The 19,460-nt window shown below is 41.4% G+C and overlaps 1 pseudogene across 1 annotated transcript in view; it reads left to right on the top strand.

The window, feature by feature from the left end:
* Window positions 1-3,514: 3,514 nt before the first annotated feature.
* The window catches only part of LOC145866931 (uncharacterized), a 93,036-nt pseudogene continuing 77,090 nt past the window's right edge, over window positions 3,515-19,460 (top strand). Inside the window, exon 1 of the transcript XR_014383168.1 lies at window positions 3,515-4,090. The product of XR_014383168.1 is annotated as an uncharacterized LOC145866931 (transcript). The remainder of the gene's footprint in view (window positions 4,091-19,460) is intronic.

Raw genomic sequence — 19,460 nt, forward strand, 5'->3', positions numbered from 1 at the left:
GGCCTACCTGGTTAAATAAAGGTACATAAAATAAGAAATAACACAGAACTCTCAACTAGTTCCATCAAACAGAAAAACAACAAGAAAGCTGGATAAACACATTCAGATTTCTAGATATTACACTTTTCTTTTGTGTTTTAGGGGTCATAGGTCAGATCAGTGGTCATGGTTGATATGCATGGACTAAAAAACAAACTTGAAACCATTTTTCTCAGATTCACTGTGTGTGTAGACTGCTCCTTGTCTTTTCTAGGGCAGTAGTTCAGGTGGCTGTTTGTGTAGACTGCTCCTTGTCTTTTCTAGGGCAGTAGTTCAGGTGGCTGTTTGTGTAGACTGCTCCTTGTCTTTTCTAGGGCAGTAGTTCAGGTGGCTGTTTGTGTAGACTGCTCCTTGTCTTTTCTAGGACAGTAGTTCAGGTGGCTGTTTGTGTAGACTGCTCCTTGTCTTTTCTAGGGCAGTAGTTGGCTTCCCTTGTACCTTAGTCTGCCTCCTGTCCCTCCTATCTCCATGGTTGCACCTTCCTGAAAACAATGACTTCATACTTTGCTGAAACCTGTTCTGCCAGTTCATGTCCTTAAAGACTAGAATGTTCCATTGTGGTTACCCAAAAAGATGACAAGATAGTTCACACATTCATCATCCAGGGTTACTGTCAAACAGACATGTGACATTTCTGGTTTGTCCATAACTTGTTTCCTGCTTGTAGCAGGCCGTGTTAACAGGAATCCTTTTCTCTAACTAGAAGTCATGTGATTTTGTCACGCTTGTCGTCGGTGATGGAGGACCAAAACGCAGCAGGTACGTGAATGCTCATCTTGATTTTTAATTATCTTCAAAAATGAACGTACAAAATAACAAAGAACGAACAATCGACAAACTGACAGTCTGGTACGGCACAAGGCTATACACAGAACAATCACCCACCAATCACACACACAAACACACCCTAATATATGGGACTCTCAATCAAAGGCAGATAGACAACACCTGCCTTCAACTGAGAGTCCCAACCCCAATTAACCAAACATAGAAACACACACACCAGACTAACCATAGAATACAAACACATAGACCATCAACCAAAAACCCGGAAATACTAAATCAAACACCCTTTACACAAACACACCACCCCGAACCACATAAAACAAATACCCTCTGCCACGTCCTGACCAAACTACAAAAACAATTAACCTTATACTGGCCAGGACGTGACACACCACCTCTGTCGTGTACCAGTTCACCACTGGCCTGAAATAAACCCTCAATTCAGAGGTCAGGTCTTTGTCTTACGGATCCTGGATCCACCCGTGCACGGTTTCCAGCAGTTCCTTGGGACGACAGAGGCAGGTATTGAGATCCGGCTCGAAGGACCAAGTTGTCACGAGAATTTTCATCCCAATGTTATTAACTCAAAACTCACTATATGCTTTGACCAATTCCCCGGGGGTTGTAAGGCCCCGGTTAATAGAAGAATTCGACAAAGTCCCCGAAGTCAGCAAAAGGTTAGTTCTTTATTGAGAGAGCTCTTAATATCATACAATGTACACAGCCTTTTATACCTAACATTTGGTCATAACATATGTCATACTCCTTACAAATGCCCCTCCTCTTCTTTAACCTGTCTGGGCTAGGAGGCAGTATTTTCACGGCCGGATAAAAAACGTACCCGATTTAAACTGGTTACTACTCTTTTCCAGTATATTCGGATATAAAACACTCCAAAGTTTGTAAAATTGTTTGAATGGTGTCTGTGAGTATAACAGAACTCATATGGCAGGCCAAAACCTGAGAAGATTCCATACAGGAAGTGCCCTGTCTGGCCCATTCTTCTGCTTCTGTGGCATCTCTATTGAAAATACAGCATCTCTGCTGTAACGTGACAATTTCTAAGGTTCCCATAGGCTCTCTGAAGGAGAATGAGTTATGAATTAACAGGTATAAATGATGGGTTATGAATTAACAGGTATAAATGATGGGTTTTGAATTAACACATCCCCTGCGAGCCCAGGCATTTCAATACATTCAGGATTTCTTACGGTCCATGTGCAATGTATATGGTTATCTCTGTCTCTCTCTCCATCTCTTCTTTAACAAGCAGCCATGTTGTTGTCATTCCACTAGGGACCTGTTTTCAGCATTTTAAGTCTGCAGTCAATAACCGGTGCACTGGAATTATCCCTTTACACATGTACTGTACTGGAATTATCCCTCTACAGTTAGGAGCACTCCCTTTAAGAGTGTGCTCCTAATCTCAGCTCGTTACCTGTATAAAAGACACCTGGGAGCCAGAAATCTTTCTGATTGAGAGGGGGTCAAATACTTATTTCCCTCACTAAAATGCAAAACATTTTATAACATTTTTGACATGCATTTTTCTGGATTTTTTTGTTGTTATTCTGTCTCTCACTGCTCAAATAAACCTACTATTAAAATTATAGACTGATTATTTCTTTGTAAGTGGGCAAATGTACAAAATCAGCAGGGGATCAAATACTTTTTCCCCCCACTGTACATCTACATGATGTATTGTTACACCATGTAGGAGCAGTATAGACCTAGTCTGTTCATTATATACATCTACATGATGTATTGTTACACCATGTAGGAGCAGTATAGACCTAGTCTGTTCATTATATACATCTACATGATGTATTGTTACACCAAAAAAAAGGGAAATTATATTATTTTATACTAATACAATTGCTCAGAGAAAGAGATTTAGTTTAACATGTAATTCTCAAAAGGCAGGGGTCTGAATTATTGCTACCCATGTTTTCAATACTCCAGCACTCTCCCCTTGGGAGGATAATGACACTGAAATGTTTTATGAGATTAGAGAACACATTGGGTGGGATCTTAGACCATTCCTCCATACAGAATCTCTCCATGTCCTTGATTTATTTAGTCTGCGCTTGTGGACTGCGCTGTTCAATTCAAACCACAGGTTTTCAATGGAGTTCAAGTCCGAAGACTGAGATGGCCATTAAAAATGTTGATTTTGTGCTCAATTAACCATTTCTTCTTTGATGTTGATGTGTCTTGCTGGAAGATCCACTTATGGCCAAGTCTCAGCCTCCTAGCAGAGAGGTAACCAGGTTTTGGGCTAAAATATCCTGGTAGTGGGTAAAGTTTATTTATTTATTTTATACAGTAATTTTTTCTCATCTTTATCAAGGGTATCAATAACTAGGTGCTTATTTTGATATGTAGTTATTTGACTGAATCAGAAATACAGATGTGGAGTAGATGTAGAGTTTGTTTTAAATTCTCATAAAAAAATCTGAACTAATCAAACAACACTTGTTGCTCTTTGTACGTGTTGATATAATATTCATATTTAATGGAGAGGAAAAAAACGTTTCCCTAAACTGCTTTATAATATTATAATTCAATGAAGAATAAAAATAGTTTTCCCTCCTCAACTGCGTTTCCTCCCTCCAGACAGCAGATGGCGACATGTGTCTTTCAGGCGATGTTTCTAGTGTGACGTATATTCTAGTGGACGGAACGCTTCTTCAGCAACTGCAGCCACCTCGGTAGCTCGCTAGCCGACAAAGTCTGAACATTCAAGTTCTTAAGACAATTTCGTGGTTTAATTGCCACTGTGATTTAAACATAGTACTCCATTTTATGTAATATTTACGTTGTAAGTCAGCTAGCTGGCTGGTTAAGTTAGCACTAGTCTAGTCGCTAATGCTAACTAGCTATTATCTCCGACCATGAGTTCACTAAGCTACTCTCCTCCTGCTAAAGAAGCGGAGGTCTGTTGGACGGAGAAAGAAACTCTCGTGAAAGAGGAGGAGGAAGAGGAGGCTGTTTCAATACAAAAACAAGTAGAGGGTGAGGCTGTTACCGTGAAAGAAGAAGAGAAAGACGTTTCAGTGAAAGAAGAGAAAGACGCGTTCAGAGTGAAAGGAGGAGGATGTTACTGTGAAAGAAGAGGAGGAAGATGCAGTTTTTGGAGTGGAGGATGAAGTGAAAGAAGATGAAGACGTTTTTGGAATGAAGGATGAAGAGGGGGAGATTACTGTCACATTAGAGGAGGACGAAGAAGAGAAGACTGGAGAGCTGATTAACACCAGTAAATACAGTGAGTACTATCTAATAAAACAGGGACATTGATCTGATTAACACCAGTAAATACAGTGAGTACTATCTAATAAAACAGGGGCATTGATCTGATTAACACCAGTAAATACAGTGAGTACTATCTAATAAAACAGGGACATTGATCTGATTAACACCAGTAAATACAGTGAGTACTATCTAATAAAACAGGGACATTGATCTGATTAACACCCGTGAATACAGTGAGTACTATCTTATAAAACAGGGACATTGATCTGATTAACACCAGTAAATACAGTGAGTACTATCTTATGAAACAGGGACATTGATCTGATTAACACCAGTAAATACAGTGAGTACTATCTTATAAAACAGGGACATTGATCTGATTAACACCAGTAAATACAGTGAGTACTATCTTATAAAACAGGGACATTGATCTGATTAACACCCGTGAATACAGTGAGTACTATCTTATAAAACAGGGACATTGATCTGTTTAACACCAGTAAATACAGTGAGTACTATCTTATAAAACAGGGACATTGATCTGTTTAACACCAGTAAATACAGTGAGTACTATCTTATAAAACAGGGACATTGATCTGATTAACACCCGTGAATACAGTGAGTACTATCTTATAAAACAGGGACATTGATCTGATTAACACCAGTAAATACAGTGAGTACTATCTAATAAAACAGGGACATTGATCTGATTAACACCAGTAAATACAGTGAGTACTATCTAATAAAACAGGGACATTGATCTGATTAACACCAGTAAATACAGTGAGTACTATCTAATAAAACAGGGACATTGATCTGATTAACACCAGTAAATACAGTGAGTACTATCTAATAAAACAGGGACATTGATCTGATTAACACCAGTAAATACAGTGAGTACTATCTTATAAAACAGGGACATTGATCTGATTAACACCAGTAAATACAGTGAGTACTATCTTATAAAACAGGGACATTGATCTGATTAACACCAGTAAATACAGTGAGTACTATCTTATATAACAGGGACATTGATCTGATTAACACCAGTAAATACAGTGAGTACTATCTAATAAAACAGGGACATTGATATTTTTTTTTTTTTTTTTTAACCTTTATTTAACCAGGTAGGCAAGTTGAGAACAAGTTCTCATTTACAATTGCGACCTGGCCAAGATAAAGAAAAGCAGTTCGACAACATACAACAACACAGAGTTACACATGAGGTAAAACAAACATACAGTCAATAATACAGTAGAAAAATAAGTCTATATACAATGTGAGCAAATGAGGTGAGATAAGGAAGGTAATGACAAAAAGGCCGTGGTGGCAAAGTAAATACAATATAGCAAGTAAAACACTGGAATGGTAGATTTGAAGTAGAAGAAAGTGCAAAGTAGAAATAGAAATAATGGGGTGCAAAGGAGCAAAATAAATAAATACATACAGTAGGGGAAGAGGCAGTTGTTTGGGCTAAATTATAGATGGGCTATGTACAGGTGCAGTAATCTGTGAGCTGCTCTGACAGCTGGTGCTTAAAGCTAGTGAGGGAGATAAGTGTTTCCAGTTTCAGAGATTTTTGTAGTTCGTTCCAGTCATTGGCAGCAGAGAACTGGAAGGAGAGGCGGCCGAAGGGGGAATTGGCTTTGGGGGTGACCAGAGATATACCTGCTGGAGCGCGTGCTACAGATGGGTGCTGCTATGGTGACCAGCGAGCTGAGATAAGGGGGAACTTTACCTAGCAGGGTCTTGTAGATGACCTGGAGCCAGTGGGTTTGGCGACGAGTATGAAGCGAGGGCCAGCCAACGAGAGTGTACAGGTCACAGTGGTGGGTAGTATATGGGGCTTTGGTGACAAAACGGATGGCACTGTGATAGACTGCATCCAATTTATTGAGTAGGGTATTGGAGGCTATTTTGTAAATGACATCGCCGAAGTCGAGGATCGGTAGGATGGTCAGTTTTATGAAGGTATGTTTGGCAGCATGAGTGAAAGATGCTTTGTTGCGAAATAGGAAGCCAATTCTAGATTTAACTTTGGATTGGAGATGCTTATAGTGAGTCTGGAAGGAGAGTTTACAGTCTAACCAGACACCTAGGTATTTGTAGTTGTCCACATATTCTAAGTCAGAACCGTCCAGAGTAGTGATGCTGGACAGGCGGGCAGGTGCAGGCAGCGATTGTTTGAAGACCATGCATTTAGTTTTACTTGTATTTAAGAGCAGTTGGTGGGCACGGAAGGAGAGTTTTATGGCATTGAAGCTTGTCTGGAGGGTTGTTAACACAGTGTCCAAAGAAGGGCCAGAAATATACAGAATGGTGTTGTCTGCGTAGAGGTGGATCAGAGATTCACCAGCAGCAAGAGCGACATCATTGATGTATACAGAGAAGAGAGTCGGCCCAAGAATTGAACCCTGTGGCACCCCATAGAGACTACCAGAGGTCCTGACAACAGGCCCTGCGATTTGACACACTGAACTCTATCAGAGAAGTAGTTGTTGAACCAGGCGAGGCAATCATTTGAGAAACCAAGGCTGTTCAGTCTGCCAATAAGAATGTGGTAACTGACAGAGTCGAAAGCCTTGGCCAGGTCAATGAATACGGCTGCACAGTATTGTTTCTTATCGATGGCGGTTAAGATATCGTTTAGGACCTTGAGCGTCACTGAGGTGCAGTTGCTGTTTGAGGTGAAGAAACATTTGTTTTGAGAAGCTCCACAACTCATTAGTGGTGGTGCATTAAGACAATCAGAAATACTATCAGACATCCCCAAATGGGCACATTTATAGGCCTACATTTGCACACAGGCCAGGTAGACTAGTCCTACTTCTATATGGGTAACCAGGTAGACTAGTCCTACTTCTATATGTGTAACCAGGTAGACTAGTCCTACTTCTATATGGGTAACCAGGTAGACTAGTCCTACTTCTATATGGGTAACCAGGTAGACTAGTCCTACTTCTATATGTGTAACCAGGTAGACTAGTCCTACTTCTATATGGGTAACCAGGTAGACTAGTCCTACTTCTATATGTGTAACCAGGTAGACTAGTCCTACTTCTATATGTGTAACCAGGTAGACTAGTCCTACTTCTATATGGGTAACCAGGTAGACTAGTCCTACTTCTATATGTGTAACCAGGTAGACTAGTCCTACTTCTATATGTGTAACCAGGTAGACTAGTCCTACTTCTATATGGGTAACCAGGTAGACTAGTCCTACTTCTATATGGGTAACCAGGTAGACTAGTCCTACTTCTATATGTGTAACCAGGTAGACTAGTCCTACTTCTATATGTGTAACCAGGTAGACTAGTCCTACTTCTATATGTGTAACCAGGTAGACTAGTCCTACTTCTATATGGGTAACCAGGTAGACTAGTCCTACTTCTATATGGGTAACCAGGTAGACTAGTCCTACTTCTATATGGGTAACCAGGTAGACTAGTCCTACTTCTATATGCGTAACCAGGTAGACTAGTCCTACTTCTATATGTGTAACCAGGTAGACTAGTCCTACTTCTATATGGGTAACCAGGTAGACTAGTCCTACTTCTATATGTGTAACCAGGTAGACTAGTCCTACTGCTATATGTGTAACCAGGTAGACTAGTCCTACTTCTATATGTGTAATTAGGTAGACTAGTCCTACTTCTATATGTGTAACCAGGTAGACTAGTCCTACTTCTATATGGGTAACCAGGTAGACTAGTCCTACTTCTATATGTGTAACCAGGTAGACTAGTCCTACTTCTATATGGGTAACCAGGTAGACTAGTCCTACTTCTATATGGGTAACCAGGTAGACTAGTCCTACTTCTATATGTGTAACCAGGTAGACTAGTCCTACTTCTATATGTGTAACCAGGTAGACTAGTCCTACTTCTATATGGGTAACCAGGTAGACTAGTCCTACTTCTATATGTGTAACCAGGTAGACTAGTCCTACTTCTATATGGGTAACCAGGTAGACTAGTCCTACTTCTATATGGGTAACCAGGTAGACTAGTCCTACTTCTATATGCGTATTCAGGTAGACTAGTCCTACTTCTATATGTGTAACCAGGTAGACTAGTCCTACTTCTATATGTGTAACCAGGTAGACTAGTCCTACTTCTATATGCGTATTCAGGTGTGCGTCCTTACTCAACATTGACAGGAGTGTTTCAAACAAAAGACAATTAATAAATTGACAACAATCTTGCGGGGTCAGGTCTGGGTGGTCTGCCAGGGGCCGTTTCATTTAGTATCTGTTTGGGTCAGTTGGGGAATGATTGTATTTCCCCATAGTATGTTGTACCGAAGTTGAAAGGGAGTGTAACTTTATGACTATTGTTAGATTCGGGCTAAACTTTGAACATTGAGATATTAACCTGTTACATCTAGATGTTCTGCTAGCGGAACACCGCTCCAATATCCAATGATGGGCGTGGCACGAATTACAAATTCCTCAAATATCCGAAAACTTCCATTTTTCAAACATATGACTATTTTACACCATTTTAAAGACAAGACTCTCCTTTATCTAACCACACTGTCCGATTTCAAAAAGGCTTTACAACGAAAGCAAAACATTAGATTGTCAGGAGAGTACCCAGCCAGAAATAATCAGACACCCATTTTTCACCTGACCCCGCAAGATGGGTCAGTTTTGGCAATTTTAGCAAACACAGAAAGGGGCCTATATTGGAGACCAAAAGTCGTCTGGCACACTGCTTAGAGTTTCAACAACATGAATAACTTATTTCTAGCCTACAATCATCGATGTTACTACTAATGTGAAAACAAGACAAAATATGACTATTCTTGCTCATTTTAAGACAAATGTCAAGTAATCATTACATTCATTACAAACGTCAATTGTTGTACAACATCATGGCTACGCTGTTGGCATCACCTTTTACAGTGGATTTTCGCTGTTGTGGGCCATTAACCATCTGTATGACTTTGTTGTTCACACAGGAGAGAGACGGGACTATCGTGGGTCCTCTGGGGAGTCTCAACAACCTCATGATGCTGAAGAGGCAGAGAAGAGTCTCTCCACATCAGAACACCTCAATAAACGCCAGCGGAGAACCACAGGGAAAAGATCTCACCGCTGCTTTGACTGTGGGAAAAGATGCACCTCATCAGGCATTATATCACACCGGAGAATTCACACAAGTGATCATTCTCACTGCTGCTCTGATTGTGGGACATTTTTTAAATCTTCATCAGAACTCAAAATACACCTGAGAAATCACACAAAAGAGAAACCTTACTTCTGCTCTGACTGTGGGAAGAGTTTTCCTCTGTCAACCAGCCTGATATCACACCAGAGAACACACACAAGAGAGAGAACTTACAGTTGTGATCAATGTGGGAGGAGTTTTCCTATTTTAATCGCCCTGATATCACACCAGAGAACACACACAGGAAAGAAACCATGTAGCTGTGATGAATGTGGGAAGAGTTTTGCTTCACCTGGCGGCCTGACAGCACACCAGAGAACACACACAGGAGAGAAACCTTTTGGCTGTAATCAATGTGGGAAGAGTTTTGCTTCACCTGGCGGCCTGACAGCACACCAGAGAACACACACAGGAGAGAAACCTTTTGGCTGTAATCAATGTGGGAAGAGTTTTACTCTGCTAAGCAGCCTGATATACCACCAGAAAACACACATGGTAGAGAAACCTTATAGCTGTGCTCAATGTGGGAAGAGTTTTACTTGTTCTAGCATGCTGACTAGACACCATAGAACACACACAGGAGAGAAACCTTATAGCTGTAATCAATGTGAGAAGAGATACTCTAGTAAAAGATCTCTGATTAAACATCAGAAAATTCATGAAGGAGTTGTTTCATGATATCAATGAAATGAAATCTCACAATGTAGAATGTTTTAACATTATAGTAGGAGTATTTTAATGATGTCACAATGTAGAACCCTAAACGTTTGTCCCCTGTTCTATTGATTTCAACATGATATGGATATTAGCCTCAGGGGGAAAATCCAGGTTCTGAAATGGAAGAGTTACTATTTATGAGATTTAACAAAAAGTGAGTAACAAAAAAAGAGTTCTGTTACACTTACCATATTGGTGACCCACTTTAATCAAAATGCAACACTTCAAAATGTATCTGGCTGTTTTCTACCAGTTGTCCTCTAACCAGGGATGTACACATTATTCCCAGATTCCGTGTGGTTTTTGAGCTGTTAGTTTTAACAGGACGTGCAACCTCATCTCCCTCCTCTCGCACAATTGATTTCAACATGAAATCGATGAGTGATGACAAATAAGTGTTGCATTCCTTTGTTTAGCGATCCCTAAATTTAAATGCATCATTCCAAAATATAGCTGACTGTCTTCTGCAGGTTGTCCTCTAACCAGTGAGGTAAAATATATCTCCCATTTCCATGTTTTTTATTTGTGTTAGTTTCAACAACAGTACAACCTGATTTCCCCCCTGACGATATCAGTGATTTATTGCTACTTGTCAAAAAAATACAAGTAATATGATTATTGTGGCAGATGTTTGTGTATATAGCATATTATATGTTTAGTTTTTCAATATATCACAAACTGTTTCTGCATATTTGTTATTGAAAACTGTGTTTTGACATTGGGGCTATCCCATCTAGCAAAATGTCTTTGAAAAGAAGCCCATGCCCGATGTCCTATATTCGTTCGGTTGTAGTTAAATTACTTGAAAACAACTTAATTTCAACGTACTTCCAAGTAGCCTAGTGGTTAGAGCATTGAGCCAGTAACCAAAAAGTTGCTGGATCGAATCCCCGAGCTGACAAGGTAAAAATATGTTGAACCCACTGTTCCTAGGCCGTCATTGTCGATAAGAATTTGTAATTGACTTGCCTAATTAAATAAAGGTTAAATGAAAAGTGGACGAGAGTTCTAGAAGCTAGTGATTTTTCGGATTCTATAAAGAATAAAATGAAAAAAATAATCCTATTGTATATTATTATTTAGAAATACGTGTTTTTTTCTTGTTTTTAATTGTTGACATCCAGTAGACACCATGTTTATATTGGTGAAGGTGAAGCATTGTAGTTGATTATAATGTGAAATGTAAGTTGTTTTCTGTTGGTGGTGAGCAAACTTGTCCAACAAAAATATAGTATATATTTGTTGTCTTAAGGGGGAAGGTGTTACAGGCTTTGGTTTTTCCATTTATGTTTTGAGGTTGAACTTTAGCTCGTTAGCACGTATAGCTCATTAGCACGTCTAGCTCGTTAGCCCGTCTAGCTCGTTAGCACGTAGGACGCACTGATTGGTGTCACCTCGTTAGTCAGTATGTGTTACACCTGTGCTGGCTTGTCCATCTCGTTAGTGGGAAGGTGTTTCACCTGAGCTGGTCCAGGTTCTATTTAAGAGTGTCTGGCCCAGTGCTCCAGTTGTCTTGATACATGTGGAGAGTCAACACCTTTAGTTGCTCCACTGACAGGAGATTTACAATGTCTTTTGGGTGATTAAACCTAAAGAGACTGCATTCCAGAAAATGAGTTAATGTTTCTGTTCTATATGGGACCAGGGAGAGATGACCCCAGGGCCAGACCCTGGTCTCTACACAAAGAGTACTGTTTTTACAGCAGATACTGTCTGCTGAGAATTAGAAGTATCTTTCATACAAATCTTAACCTTGTGACCCGTTCTATACATCTGTTGTTCGTCATGTAGGTTAAAAGTACTATAAAAGACCTTTGTACTTTTGTCTCGTGGCTCTCAACGAATCATCTGCTGGTGATTCATCTCTCAACGAATCATCTGGGGGTGATTCATCTCTCAACGAATCATCTGGGGGTGATTCATCTCTCAACGAATCATCTGGGGGTGATTCGTCGACCAGCCATCATTATCGTAGAGCACTCAATTGATTCACCCTATATTTGCGTGTTGTATTGACCTGCTCCCTTATTAATAAGTGAATAAAGATTTAGTTTAAGATTAATTCTGACTTGTGTGATAAGTTTCTCTCCTCATTTGATATTAAAGAAATTAACCACCACATTTGGCGATGGGGATGTGAATCTTCACTTGGTGACCGCTCCTGGTGACCTGGGTAAATGGTGCACGAGGGACCCCTCTAACTTGGGATCTCAGGGAGACCACACTTCGGGAACGGAGCAAATGGACTCACCTTTGATCTGAGAGGCAGCGAGCCGAGTATAGATGAGCATGAGATAGAAATGTGAAAATATTCCTGCAGGTTAAAATATTGTTGGAAAAACAACTACTTGATTAGGTACGTTTGGGAATAGCATTGTGTGACTGAGTCTTAATCTGATGTTTGGATAGTAACAGATCTGTAGTTCCTCATATAGAAATATGCTTAATCAGATGACTGACATGTGGATACATTTTAGTCATTTAGCAGATGTTATTATCCAGAGTGACTTACAGTAGTGAATGCATACATTTCATACATTTTTTTTTGTACCACCCCTCCGTGGGAATCGAACCCACAACCCTGGCGTTGCACACACCATGCTGGCGTTGCAAACACCATGCTCTACCAACTAACGTTATCTTGGGGTTCCGTTCCTTCACTGCCAACATAGAATATCACGGGGTGGTATTGAGAGGGGAATGATATTTTAGAAAGCAGAGGAAGGTCTATAGTTCCTGGGAGGCTTGATTTTGCCGTGGTCTCTGGGAGGTTAGAGAACCGTTGAGGATCCCATGGTCATTGTCTGGGAAACTAAAGTTTATTTTTGGTTCTGCTGGGAGGATGTTTGGAGAGATGCTTCGTTGCTATGGAGAGTCCCTGAAAAAGCAAATGGAATGGTTGTCGTGACTACCTGAGAATTTCTTACGTTTTATATGGATTCTGTGAATATATGAAAATATGATGAATTGTATGTGTGTAGAATCGATTACTAGAGATTTGATAAAGTAATATTGGGAATATAATTAGATACAATTTAAACAACCCATATGTAGACGAACAAAAGTTTTGAGTTGGTATCTTTAATGGATCATTTGATAAAGATGAGGTTTAAGCATTATTAAACTGTCTACAAAGTCTGGCCAGTTGTCTCAGAAACTGATGGGAGTGTGTCCACTTTAGGTTAAGTTACTCTAAGGATGAAACTATAAAACGCTTTTTGGACTTTCTCCATCCAGGTACTACATTTGAAATAAACTGCCCTTAACCTGTTATGGCTAGGGGGCAGTATTTTCACGGCTGGATAAAAAACGTACCCGATTTAATCTGGTTACTACTCCTGCCCAGTAACTAGAATATGCATATAATTATTGGCTTTGGATAGAAAACACCCTAAAGTTTCTAAAACTGTTTGAATGGTGTCTGAGTATAACAGAACTCATTTGGCAGGCAAAAATCTGAGAAGGTTTCATTCAGGAAGTGGCCTGTCTGACAAGGTGTCGTTCTTCTTGTCTCTGTTTATTGAAGAGTGAGGATCTTAGCTGTCCCGTGACACTTCCTACGGCTGCCATAGGCTCTCAGAAGGCGGCAAAACGCTGAATCGTGGCTTTGCAGGCTCTGGCTGAAACAAAGTAGCGCGTTTGGGTAGTGGCTGGTTACAGTACTGTGAGACTCAGGCCCGTGCCCGCGTCGACCGAAAGCTTTGTTTTCTTTCCTCTGTTTAGCTAAATGGACATTCCCGGTTGGAATATTATCGCTTTTTTACGAGAAAAATGGCATAAAAATTGATTTTAAACAGCGGTTGACATGCTTCGAAGTACGGTAATGGAATACTTAGAATTTTATTGTCACGAATTGCGCCATGCACGCGACCCTTCTTTACCATTCGGATAGTGTCTGGGACGCACGAACAAAACGCCGCTATTCGGATATAACGATGGATTATTTTGGACCAAACCAACATTTGTTATTGAAGTAGCAGTCCTGGGAGTGCATTCTGACGAAAACAACAAAAGGTAATCAAACTTTTATAATAGTAAATCTGATATTGGTGAGTGCTAAACTTGCCGGGTGTCTAAATAGCTAGCCCGTGATGGCTGGGCTATGTACTTAGAATATTGCAAAATGTGCTTTCACCAAAAAGCTATTTTAAAATCGGACATATCGAGTGCATAGAGGAGTTCTGTATCTATAATTCTTAAAATAATTGTTATGCTTTTTGTGAACGTTTATCGTGAGTAATTTAGTAAATTGTTAGCAAATTCCCCGGAAGTTTGCTTTGGGTATGCTAGTTCTGAACGTCACATGCTAATGTAAAAAGCAGTTTTTTGATATAAATATGAACTTGATTGAACAAAACATGCATGTATTGTATAACATAATGTCCTAGGTGTGTCATCTGATGAAGATCATCAAAGGTTAGTGCTGCATTTAGCTGTCTTCTGGGTTTTTGTGACATTATATGCTAACTTGAAAAATGGGTGTCTGATTATTTCTGGCTTGGTACTCTGCTGACATAATCTAATGTTTTGCTTTCGCTGTAAAGCCTTTTTGAAATCGGACAGTGTGGTTAGATAAAGGAGAGTCTTGTCTTTAAAATGTTTGAAAAATTGAAGTTTTTGTATTTTTGAGGAATTTGTAATTCGCGCCACGCCCTATCATTGGATATTGGAGCAGGTGTTCCGCTAGCGGAACGTCTAGATGTAAGAGGTGAGGTTCTTCCCAGTATGAGAGGAGTTGCTAGATTTATTGAATAAACCTTTTTCCATAAAGTTAGAGTGAACCATGGTGGCTGACTTGCTGTTGATGCTGAAGAAACGTCCCGTCCACTAGATTATACGTCACAGTGGCAGAATCACCTGAAAGACGCACATCGCCATCTGCTGACTGGAGTTGGTATCGCAGTTGAGAAAATAGTTTCAGACAAAAAGCTCAAAAGCGACTGCCCCTAAAAACCAACGACTCCCTTTGAAAACGGGCGATGTGGCATCAGAAACATTTATTGTAGTGTAATGAAACAGCAGACAGGGAGCAGGTCTCGAACCCTCGACCTTCAAGCCCGAAGTCTGGCGGCAGAGTCGATTTCCGCGCTTATAAACCCAGGGTCGTTACAATAGTGTAAAAATGTACTACAAAGTGTAGCTAAATAGAATAACTTTGGTCATACTCACTCAGCACGTGACGTCCAATGACGTTGAATTATGGTCAATATCAGGTCTGTCTGTCTGTGGCCGCTATTTCGCCCTAAAATAGTCATCCCAAATTGGGCTGTGTATAACTATGTAAATGTCTCTCGGACAAGGTGACTTTTATCAATATACACTCTAAAAAGTAAAGGTTCCTGGAGTATCCTTTAGGGGTTCTTCAAATTGGAACTGTGGGGGAACCCCTAAAAGTTATTTGAAGAACATTTTGTGGGAACCCCTATAAGTTATTTGAAGAACCCCTTATCATGGTTCCTCAAAGAACCTTTTGGGGTTCATTTTTTTAACTCCCTGTCCACCCTCCCTCCATTATAAAAACATATTTTAATATTAATAATAACAATATTGACAGTATTGATTTAAATAATTCATTGTTTATTTAGTGGCACCACAAATGTAAATTAATATTTACAAAACAATTTACCAAACAAAACACATTACAAAATTGCAACATTTCTGCAGGCATGTCAGACCATAATACATTTACTTTGTATAGTGCTTTTCATGACATTTTTTTTTACATTTTAGTCATTTAGCAGACGCTCTTATCCAGAGCGACTTACAGTAGTGAATGCATACATTTCATTTCATGAATTTTTGTTGTTGTTGTACTGGCCCCCCGTGGGAATCAAACCCACAACCCTGGCATTGCAAACACCATCCTCTACCAACTGAGCCACAGGGGAATACATGACATGACATTTAAAAAATACAACTAATGATGTACAATAAAAACAACATTAAAGATGAATCATAGGTAAACTAACAACATTGAAGACTTGATGCTAAATACAGATTTTTTCAGCTTTAGTGTGTATTGTCACGTCCTGACCAGTAAAAGGGGTTATTTGTTATTGTAGTTTGGTCAGGGCGTGGCAGGGGGTGTTTGTTTTGGGTGATGTTCTATGTTATTCTATTTCTATGTTTAATCTAGGTTGTCTATGTTGGAACTATTTGGGGTTGGTCTCTAATTGGAGGCAGCTGAATCTCGTTGCCTCTGATTAGAGACCATATTTAAGTAGGGGGTTTTCTCATTGTGTTTTGTGGGTGGTTATTTTCTGTTTAGTGTTTAGTGTACCTGACAGTACTGTTTGGCTGTCGTTTTTCTTGTTTTGTTTAAATGTTCGAATAAAAATTGAAATATGAGCACTCAACCCGCTGCGCCTTGGTCTACTCCCTTCGACGGCCGTTACAGAACCACCCACCACAAGAAGACCAAGCAGCGTGGACTGGAGCACCGGGGAGAAGGATCGACATGGAAGGAGGAACGATGATTCTGGGAGGACAAATTAAGGGAGCTACAGGAGCCTGAGAGGCAGCCCCCCCCAAAAATGGGGGGGGGGGGGGGCACACAGGGAGTTGGGGTAAGTCAGGTTGGAGACCTGAGCCAACTCCTCGTGCTTATTATGGGAGCGACGGATCAAGCAGGCACCCTGTTATGCTGAGTTACGCACTGTGTCGCCAGTGCGCAGCTATAGCCCGGTGCGGTCGATACGGGCTCCTCAGCATTGCCGTGCTAGAGTTGGCACTCAGCCAGGGAGAAGTGCGCCGGCACAGCACATCTGGCCACCAGTGCGTCTCCTAGGTCCAGCCTACCCTGCGCCTGCTCTACGCACGGCAGCCATCATTCCCCAGCACAGCCCAGTTCGCCCTGTGCCAGCGCTCTGCCCGTGCCGGGCTATAGTGACCATCCAGCCAGGACGGTGTGTGCCAGCCCTGAGCTCCAGATCTCCGGTACGCCTCCATAGCCCAGTACGTCCTGTTCCTGCTCCTCGCACTAGCCCTGAGGTGCGTGTCACTAGTCTGGCGCCTCCAAAGCCAGTCCCACGCATCAGGCCTCCAGTGCGCCTGCCCAGTCCAGTATGTCCTGTTCCTGCTCCTCGCACTAGCCCGGCGCCTCCAAAGCCATTCCCACGCATCAGGCCTCCAGTGCGCCTGCTCAGTCCAGTACGTCCTGTTTCTGCTCCTCGCACTAGCCCTGTGGTGCGTGTTACTAGTCTGGCGCCTCCAAAGCCAGCCCCACGCATCAGGCCTCCAGTGCGCATTCCCCGTCCAGAGCTTCCGGCGACAGTTCCCCGTCCAGAGCTTCCGGCGACAGTTCCCCGTCCAGAGCTTCCGGCGATAGTTCCCTGTTCGGAGCTTCCGGCAACAGTTCCCCGCCCGGAGCTTCCGGCGACAGTTTACAGTCCGGAGCCTGCAGAGACGGCCTACAGTCCGGAGCCTGCAGAGACGGCCTACAGTCCGGAGCCTGCAGAGACGGCCTACAGTCCGGAGCCGGCAGAGACGGCCTACAGTCCGGAGCCGGCAGAGACGGCCTACAGTCCGGAGCCGGCAGAGATGGCCTACAGTCCGGAGCCGGCAGAGATGCTCCCCAGCCAGGTGTCTGCAGCGACGCTCCCCAGCCTAGAGTCTACGGAACGGGAGCTACGCCAAGAGCCACATCCGTGGGGGGAGGATTGGGATGGGGGGGTGTAGCACAGGAACCGTCGGTGGCCACCCTCCCTTTCCTCCCTTTAGGTTTGGGGTTGTTTTTGTGTTTTTTTTTAGTTTGAGGTGCATTTCGGGGTCTGCACCTTTGGGGGGGGGGGGGGGGGGGGGGGTACTGTCACGTCCTGACCAGTAAAAGGGGTTATTTGTTATTGTGGCGTGGCAGGGAGTGTTTGTTTTGTGTGTTTTGGGTGATGTTCTATGTTTGTATTGACTGCTATGTAGGTTAAATGTACACTTCAAATGCAGCTGTCCTACAATATATCTGTACCTTCTTCTTGATCCCAATTGCATTGTGTCCATGTTCTGTCCTATAAGAGTTTCAAAGGAAGAGAAAATGTGTCAAAGAATAGTCTTACAAGCATTAATATATATATATACATATATATATATAAAATAAATATTGAAAGATTATAGGCATCGACAAATAATATAATATAAAATAGAAGAACATATTGGAGAAAGCACTAGCCAATACAGTACTGCCATACAGTAACAGTACTGCCATACAGCCCTAATATCACATTTCAAGATATCTTTGTACACAAATTGTTCAATATTTTATCAGGCTGACTTGAAAGATTATACGCAACATTTTGCTGCGTGGCAATACTGTGTTTGGATTCTGAAGGGCATTTATACAAAAGAGGTAGTCTAGACACTGTATTAATACCATTATGCATTTGAATCCCATCTACAGCTACCATCTAAGATATTAATTTCCCTCCACAAGGGGGCGGACATGTAACGTTTCCAAAATGGGATAGTATTGTACATGTAACGTTTCCAAAATGGGATAGTATTGTCCATGTAACGTTTCCAAAATGGGATAGTATTGTACATGTAACGTTATGCCCCCTTTCGAGTTAATAGTATTGCATGCTGTAGCAGGCTTTATAAAGAGGAAGACCTCCATTGACGATTCAGTTCGTTGTAACATCTCGTCTGGACAGGTCACCGTCCTTAGTTAGTTAGTTAGTTAGTTAGTTAGTTAGTTAACGAAGCTAACGTTAGCTAGTTCATTATCACAAAAGTGAGAACTGCTCTAGATTGGAAACTTACGTTAATGAGTGTAAAGCCATGTTGGCTTTATGGAAACGATATACAATATATGGGAAAGAATATAGTTGAGGAAATAATCCAAACCTAGTTGTGCCTAGTTAGGACATAACGTTAGCTAGCTAGCTAACGGTACTGTACTGTAGCTCATACAACGCCGACGGTCAAACCCGGCTTTCTAATATTTACGTTCATTAACTATCGTAACGTTATGGAAGATATTCACAGAAAACCATCATTGTCTTCGTAATTCATTATTAATATGTTATATTATTATATAAATTATTTCGATAAATATTCAGAGCCAAACATCAACCCAACTTAACCTTTTTAACTGTTGTCGCATCCAAACTTGTCACCATCGTTTTCAGTTGTAATTGCGAAGTTCCCGGAAGAAGTCCAGCAACAACGGAGGTTCCTCGATGAACCCACCTTCTAACAAGTTCTTTGAAGAACCTTTTGGGGCTGTTTTTCATTGACCAAGAACCCTACGGTTCTTAGGGGATCTGAGAACAACTCCAGTTGAACCCTTCATTTTTAGAGTGTAGTCGGCTCTATTTACTCTCAGATTCAAACATGATGATTAGTATCAACGATCAAGTCAGCTGCTGCTGCTCCAATACAGTATGAGGTGAGACGGTGAACTGATGTTGAACTGGGCAGTCAGCTGCTGCTGCTCCAATACAGTATGAGGTGAGACGGTGAACTGGTGTTGAACCGGGCAGTCAGCTGCTGCTGCTCCAATAC

This window comes from Salmo salar, unplaced genomic scaffold (assembly GCF_965601325.2).
Source record: "Salmo salar unplaced genomic scaffold, fSalSal1 ptg000136l, whole genome shotgun sequence".
Taxonomy (NCBI): Eukaryota; Metazoa; Chordata; class Actinopteri; order Salmoniformes; family Salmonidae; genus Salmo; species Salmo salar.